This window comes from Chenopodium album, chromosome 23, assembly GCF_948465745.1.
Source record: "Chenopodium album chromosome 23, dcCheAlbu1.1, whole genome shotgun sequence".
Taxonomy (NCBI): domain Eukaryota; kingdom Viridiplantae; phylum Streptophyta; class Magnoliopsida; order Caryophyllales; family Amaranthaceae; genus Chenopodium; species Chenopodium album.
Window position 1 is genome coordinate 30,236,208 of NC_137856.1, and position 8,075 is coordinate 30,244,282.

The 8,075-nt window shown below is 32.1% G+C and overlaps 1 pseudogene; it reads right to left on the reverse strand.

Moving 5' to 3' along the window:
- Positions 1–1,299: 1,299 nt before the first annotated feature.
- On the reverse strand, positions 1,300–7,668 carry LOC145607336 (wall-associated receptor kinase 2 pseudogene; annotated as a pseudogene).
- Positions 7,669–8,075: the final 407 nt, after the last annotated feature.

Below are 8,075 nucleotides of genomic sequence, written 5' to 3' on the forward strand. Positions count from 1 at the left end.
ATTAAACCCCTGACCGAGCAACCCCTCTAATAACCCTTGACCGAGTAACCCGGACCCTAAACCAAACCTCTCAAGTTACCCATGAGTGAGTAACCCCTGACCGAATTGAACCCCTCAAGTAACCCTTAAAGTAAACCTGAAAGAATAACCCCTCGAGGAACCCCAGACCGGGTAACCCCTTAAGTAACCCATGACCGAGTAATTAATAATCCTTGATCAAACCCCTCAAGTAACCCCTGACCGAACCCCTCAAGTAACCCCTGACCGAGTAACTCGAGTTACTCATGAGCAAGTAACCCCTAACCGAGTAACCCTTAAGTAACCCCTCAAGTAATTGTTCACAAATTTTTTATAAAACGGGTAGTTATTCACAAAATTGCCTATCTTTGGGGTTGTTCTTGTTGACAAATTTTCTTATTATGTATGAGAATGGTAAAAAAAATTTATTCTATTTTTTTAACAGTAAATAAACTTGAAAATTGAAGGAATGATGTCAACTGATAATTACTATATATCTTTTCTTACTAAATTTTTTCATATTTTAAAATATAATGGGAAATTTTCAACGGTGACTCCCAACTTTATTTTACTACGCACACATGGTGACTCTCTTAAAATTAAATTATACAAAATGACCTTTTTTAAGAATTTCATCCCATTTATAACCTTATTTCATTAAAAAGAAAAATTAATAAAAACTAAGTATGGTTTGAATAATTTAATTTTTTTTAAAAAAGTAAACCTACCACCAAACCAGCCACCCCACCTACCCAGCCACTATCTCCCCTTCCGGCGACGCTACTCCAAGCCCCACGGCCCCACCGCCGGCGACGCTGCTCCACCTCAACCGCCTAGCTAGAACCCCCAACCCACCAAAGACCCTCCTCAATTTTATTATAAAGTTCTTAATTTTTAGTTCATCTTTGTTGATATTGCTAAGACTTTTTAAATATCATTAGATTCTATTAATAAAATTAATACTAGTATATACTTTTAATTAAATTTTTTTATTTTTTTTTAAATAGAAAGAAATTTGTATAAAAAAAATTACAAGAGTAAGACAGCTTGCTTTGCAATGCATTAAGGAGGAACTAAGGGCACAAATCAAACCACCACAAGCATAAAAAACTAACACAATTCAATTAGTTTATCACTTAAGAGAATTTTAATATCCCATTATTTAACATGTGTGCATGTACTTGAACTTTGAACACAATCGGAAAACTAGAACTTTAAACACATTAAATTATATATATATGGTGCACAAATTAAACATCATAACTATATAGATGCAACTAGCTAGCTAGCTAGAACTTTGTCGAACATGAAGTAGTGAACAAGCATAAAAATCATCTCCCATGCATAGTCCAAAAGCACCACCAACTACACAATTCAACCTTGGCTACTTGAAGAGTAGTTCATGTCATTGTTGTCATAGCCATTGTTGAAATCATGCGCCTCACCAAGCATATTTTCACTCTCTTCTTGGAGTGGCATGTTATTGTTTGACGAGTATGGATGAGAAGAAGTAATACATGTAATCCTTTCTAGCTCTCTTGCGACCTCTTTCATTGTTGGGCGATCCTCTCCTTTAAGCTGTAGGCACCTTCTTGCAAGATTAGCTACTTCCTTAAGCTGCTCGATTGCACCATCACTTACTAATTTGTCATCAAGGATCTCAAACAATCTATCTTCCTTAAGCTTCCTAAGAAAATGTATAGCAAGGCATCTCTCACTCTCCGGCTTAGAATATGCAATCGCCTTCTCTCTAGTTAGTAACTCAGCAAGAACAACACCAAAGCTATAAACATCGCTCTTATCAGTGAGCTCACCAGTTTGCATGTACTCTGGATCAAGATACCCACATGTTCCTTGAACTATAGTTCCTAACTGCTCTTGATCTACCGGCACTAGCTTAGAAGCTCCAAAATCAGCAACTTTTGCTGTGTACTTATCATCCAAGAGAATGTTTGCAGACTTAATATCTCTGTGAATTATCGGTATAGAAATTGTAGTATGCAAATAGGCCAAGACTTGAGCAACTTGTGTCGCAATTCTTAAGCGAATATCCCAAATAAAAAATTCTACTCTTCTTTCATCATGCAAATGATCATGCAATGTACCATTACTTATGAACTCATAAACAAGTAATGGTACTTCTATCTCCAAACAACAACCTAAGAGCTTTACCACATTCCTATTGTTGATTTGGGACAAGGCAATGACCTCATTTATAAATTGCTCAACTTGGGTGGAATCTACCTTGAGTGACCTTTTGATGGCAACAATTTGGTTGTTTGGTAATTTTCCTTTGAAAACCATGCCAAAACCTCCGCGACCAATGATGTTATTCTCATTATAGTTATCTGTGGCCTCTTGTAGTTGTTCAATTGTAAACATTTTAACCATATTGCCAACTGATACATCTCGTCTTGAAAGTTTTTGTTGTAAAATATGACCACCATTTTGTTGAAAGCATTTTTTCTTTAGTTTTTGGATCTTCTTTTTTCCAAGTTGCCAATGTAAACAAAATCCAGCCAACAAAGATACAATGATGCCGGCACCAACACCTAACCACATAAATAATAATCTAAGTGTTAATAAGTTGTATGTGTTAGACTACTTTTCTTGGTCTCGTACAAAGATTTTAAATGAGAAAAACTACTTAATAACATGGTGTAAATCAAAGTGTTGCATTAAAACAATTACGCGCTCGAGTGATAAAACTGGCATGTAGTCATGAAAAATGATCTTAAGTAAATTAGTTTGTGGTGGCCCTTATTATTTAACACTGTTAAAGATCCAATTCAACCAAAACTTTAACCTAATAGTCGAAGCCCTAGATTGGATTATATACTCTATCATATTCTTTCACGTGAGAGCCTTTTGGACTTGAAGTGTTGAAATGGGAACGGATGAGATCCAAACCTGTGACATTTATGTCATGTTGGCTCTTGATACCATGCAACCATGCTAATGGACCAAACACAACTAAAAATTTAAGTTGATGGTTAAAGTTCAAAATTGGTTTATATACTCTATTATACTACAAAAGTAATAGATTATTTGCATAACCTATTATCAAGCACATCCACAATTAATGGTCCATAGTGACCTAGCTTGTCATGTTTCACCCAGTTGAAGCGTGAGAATGCTAAGATCATATGACTTCCAAAGCATTCTCTATGACATTTTATGAATTTTTGGTATGATAATGCTAGGATCCTATATAATTATAAACGTGACATTGCCAAACAAAAAAAGAAAAAAGTAGTGGAGATCAAACTTACTGGCCTAACCAACATAAAAAGGAACAATAAAATTCAACGGAAAGGGTGATTAAGAGTAATGACTAATTAAATATCAGTTTCTTTCCTTTATCAAGCAATTTGAATAGAGTATAAACTATTCTAAGGGAGACCTTAAAATGCTATGAAAGATGCTCCATTTGTTCCCTTTTGTCAATTTTAAGGGATGAAAGATACTTCGTCAGTTTCTTTTTTTATTCATTTGATTTTCAATAATTACTTTTATTTATCTAATTTATGGTATTTATTTGAACTTATTTAATTATTTCCTCTGTCTCATAATAATTGCAAGTTTGCAACACTTTTTTTTTTTTTTTTTTCATTTGTTTTATAATATATAATTGCAACACTACCAACCCCACCTACACTATACTACAAAACAGAGGGAGTGAAACTTTTTATAAGTAATTAGAGCATATTTTAGTGATAAACTAAACATGTATAACTACTATTGTTTTTTAACAAAACATGTATAACTATTGATCAAAACTTATCTTATTTTTTTGAACCTATTTAAATGATTTCCCATTAAATTAAGTGAAAATAAGATAAAAAGAACCTGTCTATAATTTTGAGCATTTGATTGGTTATATCCTTATATGGAGTGTAAGTAGTGTGGTTATATTTAATAATGATTACAATACGGATTTAAATTAAATAACTACTCCCTCCGCCCCCTTTTGATAGTCCCTTATGGGCATTTTTCACGGGAATTAATAAACACAAATAAAAATAGTAAAAGTTCATTGAAAAAGTAAATTGACAATTGGTATGCAAAAAAGTAGAGAGAAAAAGTAATAAAAGTACATGGGAAAACAAAATTTACATGGAAAATTTAAATTTGCACAAGTATTGTTGCAAATTGGAGGGAATTTTTGTAAAAAATTAATATTAATGGTTGTTGGAAAAAACAAATGGGGTGAACATTTTTGGACTAAAATTTACCCATAAGAAACTATCAAAAGGGGACGGAGGGAGTATCTAAAAAAAAATTAGAAACATGATGACACTTTCAATTAATGGTACGACCGTACGATCAAATATCAACACTCCCAACTCCCAACTCCCAAGTCCCAACTGTGGTTGAACATGTCACCGAAGTTTTAATAGAATTGTCTTTGTTTTAGTGCTTCTAATTTAAGCATGTACTCGTAATTAGTACAATCATAGCATGAACTATGTTCCCTAAAATCATTATTAGCAGTTTATTTTGTCAACTCTAATCATCATTGCTATTGGCATATTTTGACTTATAGTTGTATATGGCTTTTATTCACATCTACAAAATAATTAAATACTTCCTCTAAACTTAAATACACCCTCAATTACTAAAGTTTGTCCTTGAACCACTTAAAATGTAAAATCATAACATCTTTAATTTTAAAACCAATAACATAATACTAAAAGCGAATCTGACATGACACTTGTAATATTTTGATTAAATTTTTTTTCGGTATTATTAATATACTATTTTTTTTTAATATACAAATATTCACCGTTCAAAAAATATATATATACAAATCTTCACGAATATTAATTTATATATAAATCCTATAATTTTTAATTTTTATTTTGTCAACTATATACGAAGAAATATATTATATATATGCATTATGTGAAAATATTTAACATGTCTTTCATATATTTTATAGTATGTATTTTTTTTTTCCTTATTTCAAAAAAAAATAAAATATAAAGGTATTTTTCTATAATAAACAAACATGTAATATATTAGTCTTCCAAAAAAAAACAAACATGTAATTTATTAGAATAACGTACTACTCCCGTACTCTGTACCATTCTACATCATATTTTTTTTCCTTTAAAAGTCTTTTTCTCTAACAAGGATTGACACTTAAGCTTTAATTTTATATTATTTGATTTATTTATAATAATAACAATTCAATTTAACACCTATATATATATATATATATATATAACCTTGATTATTAATTATTGTCACAAAAATAAGTCAATTAAATTTGTATAAAGCATTGTTTTAGTCAAAGTATGTTATAAAACATTGTGCCGGTCAAATCATATCAACAAAGTAGGGACATTATGAGGTATATGAGTGCATCGTACGAGTTCCTCTAAAAAAATTGTATATTGCACAGGTTATAGTTAACATAAAACTTAATTCTAATTTAAAATCCTATAATCATTAAATTTGTATTTTTTTTAATGTTTAATGATCAATAAATTTTGATAAACTCGAGTTGTGTTTTTTTAAAAATATATTCAAGTATTTGTTTCAAATAAAAAATATTGATTTTTTGTACCAAAAAAAAAAAAAAAAAAAAAAGAAGTTAAATTAACATTATGATTCATAAGAATAAATAAGTTGATACTTCCTTTGCTTTCATATGATAATCCCATATGGAATAAATCACATAATTTAAGAAATTAAGAATATTTGGAATTTAACATTAAAGCACAAAACATGTCATAATTTGTTTTACCTTATTTAATTTTTAGATTTTATTGGGAAAACATCACCCATAATTGCATTTTTAAGGGTGGGTTTCCTTACGTACATAAAGTCATGTCATTAATCCACAATAGGTTAATTTCACCAATAAGAATTTAATATGTATAAAATAGAATAAAAAAATTAAGTTTAAAATGGAATACATTCAATATGAGTAGATTTTAAAAACACAAAGTCTTATATGTGGCTAGCGACACCGTGTGGCAAGGGTTATTACGTAGTGTAATAGGGGTTATTTGGTCAACGTTAAAGGGGTTATTTCGTCAATATTATAGGGTTACTCAGTTAGTGTTATAGGAGTTATTTAGTCAATATTTTAGAGGTTACTTGGTCAGCATTATAGGGTTAATTTATTCTTTTGTAAGTGATCACACGGTGTGACTAGCCACACACAAAACGAGTTGTTTTTTGAAACACCAGATTGAGTATATGAGACTAACAAATAGAAACGGAGGAAATATGTAATTTTAGAGAGAATAAACTAGTAATACTCACCAAGGATGATTTTTATTGCCAGTTGCATTCTCTTTCGGATACTTCGATCAGCAATGAAATGACAATGAGCAGATTTTGTGCCACTGCCGACGAAGTCTTTAGGGCAGGTGCAATTGTAACTTCCCGGCGTGTTAGTACAATACGCTGGTTTCTCACATGAATTCAGTTCACTGTGCGCGCATTCGTCGATGTCTATATATATACACAGAACACTCAATTAGCTACATTGAAATGATGTTATGATGATATGACACTTGTCAATGCATCACTTTTAACTAACAATAATATCTTTAATTTAAAAAAAAATAGATTTGTAAATAGATCTTTTTTTTTACTAAATCGATAAAAAAATGATTATGTGAATATTGTAAAAGTTCTTGATTCTAATAAAAACTCGAGACCCAAAATGAAAAAGATAGAATTACCTTGACAAGCGTAAAGATAGGGATTACCCTCGTAACCAGGGTTACACTGGCAACGATATCCCCATTCCCCAACAGACGGGTCGTAGCAGGTACTATTTTCCTTACATAGGTAATAATTATTACCTTGTTTAGATGCTGCTGTACAATTATTTGTTCCAATCGACCAATTATAGACCCTTGGTACTTTGTAATTACTTAAAGAAGTGTCGTTTTGTTGTAGAAGGTTTTGAATATTGAAGGGGAATATTTTATCATTTTTTGCCACAACAAACGCGGCACTGCACGGGTTAAACTTGGTCACATTGATATGGTGATGCATACTCGAAGCCATTATATTAATGTCGGTTACTCCGTCTGGAATAGGGACCTCGCAGCAGCCTATTCCAGCGCATTCATCACCCACATCTTCTTTATTAGTGCAACTAGTTATACATCCTGTTTCAAAATTAATGGATCTATTCATCTGCAAACCAGAGAATACACCTATGGTATCGCAACCAATAGCGCCAACAATGTTATGGGTCCTCGAGAGGGCAAACCTCGCAATACGAGTCCAGGTTTTAGACTGTTTGATATTCGCACCACCACTACCATAACATTTATATGAGATTGGGCTACTTACCCGGAATTCGCCTTTTAGACTGATTTTTTGGACTTGAATACTACCATCATCACCATAAGTTGGAATTGGAGGGTTCCGATTCATGTCGCAAGTGATATTGTAGTGCTTGCCGTCTTCGGGGTGATGGTAGTGGCACTTATCTCCTATTCCGAAAGGATAGGGGATCGTCACGTTGCCACATTTGTCTGGACAACCTGGAAGAGCTATTTTTTTTGTAGCAGCAACATCTTCACCCACGGTGTGTGCGTGATGTAGTGATGATGATATTGATAATACTATTACTACAATTAGTAAAGTATGAGCCAAATCCAATTTTACTCTCATCATTTTAATTTGTTTGTGCACAAACTTATGTCATCAACTACTGTATTAATTAAATATCTTGATTTTTTAAACAAACTGCTTGTATATAACAACAACTAGAGTATGGCACACACGCCCTTTTGAAAGACTCCACAAAATACTAATAACTAGGTCTTTGTTTAGTTAGTACAAGCTAAGTACTGTACAACTGCTTTACATTTATTATTATGGCCATTTTTTCTATGTATCGACCTATTTTTTTCAATTTCTTAAAAATAACTCAAGTAAAATCTAATGTTATAAACATCAACTTTTGTATATGATCGGTGTCACCTAATAACAACGAGTAACCCCTAACTAATCAAATAAGCCTTGACCAAATGAGTAACTCCTGGCCGAGCTAAGTGAGGTAAACCCTAGCTGACCGAGTA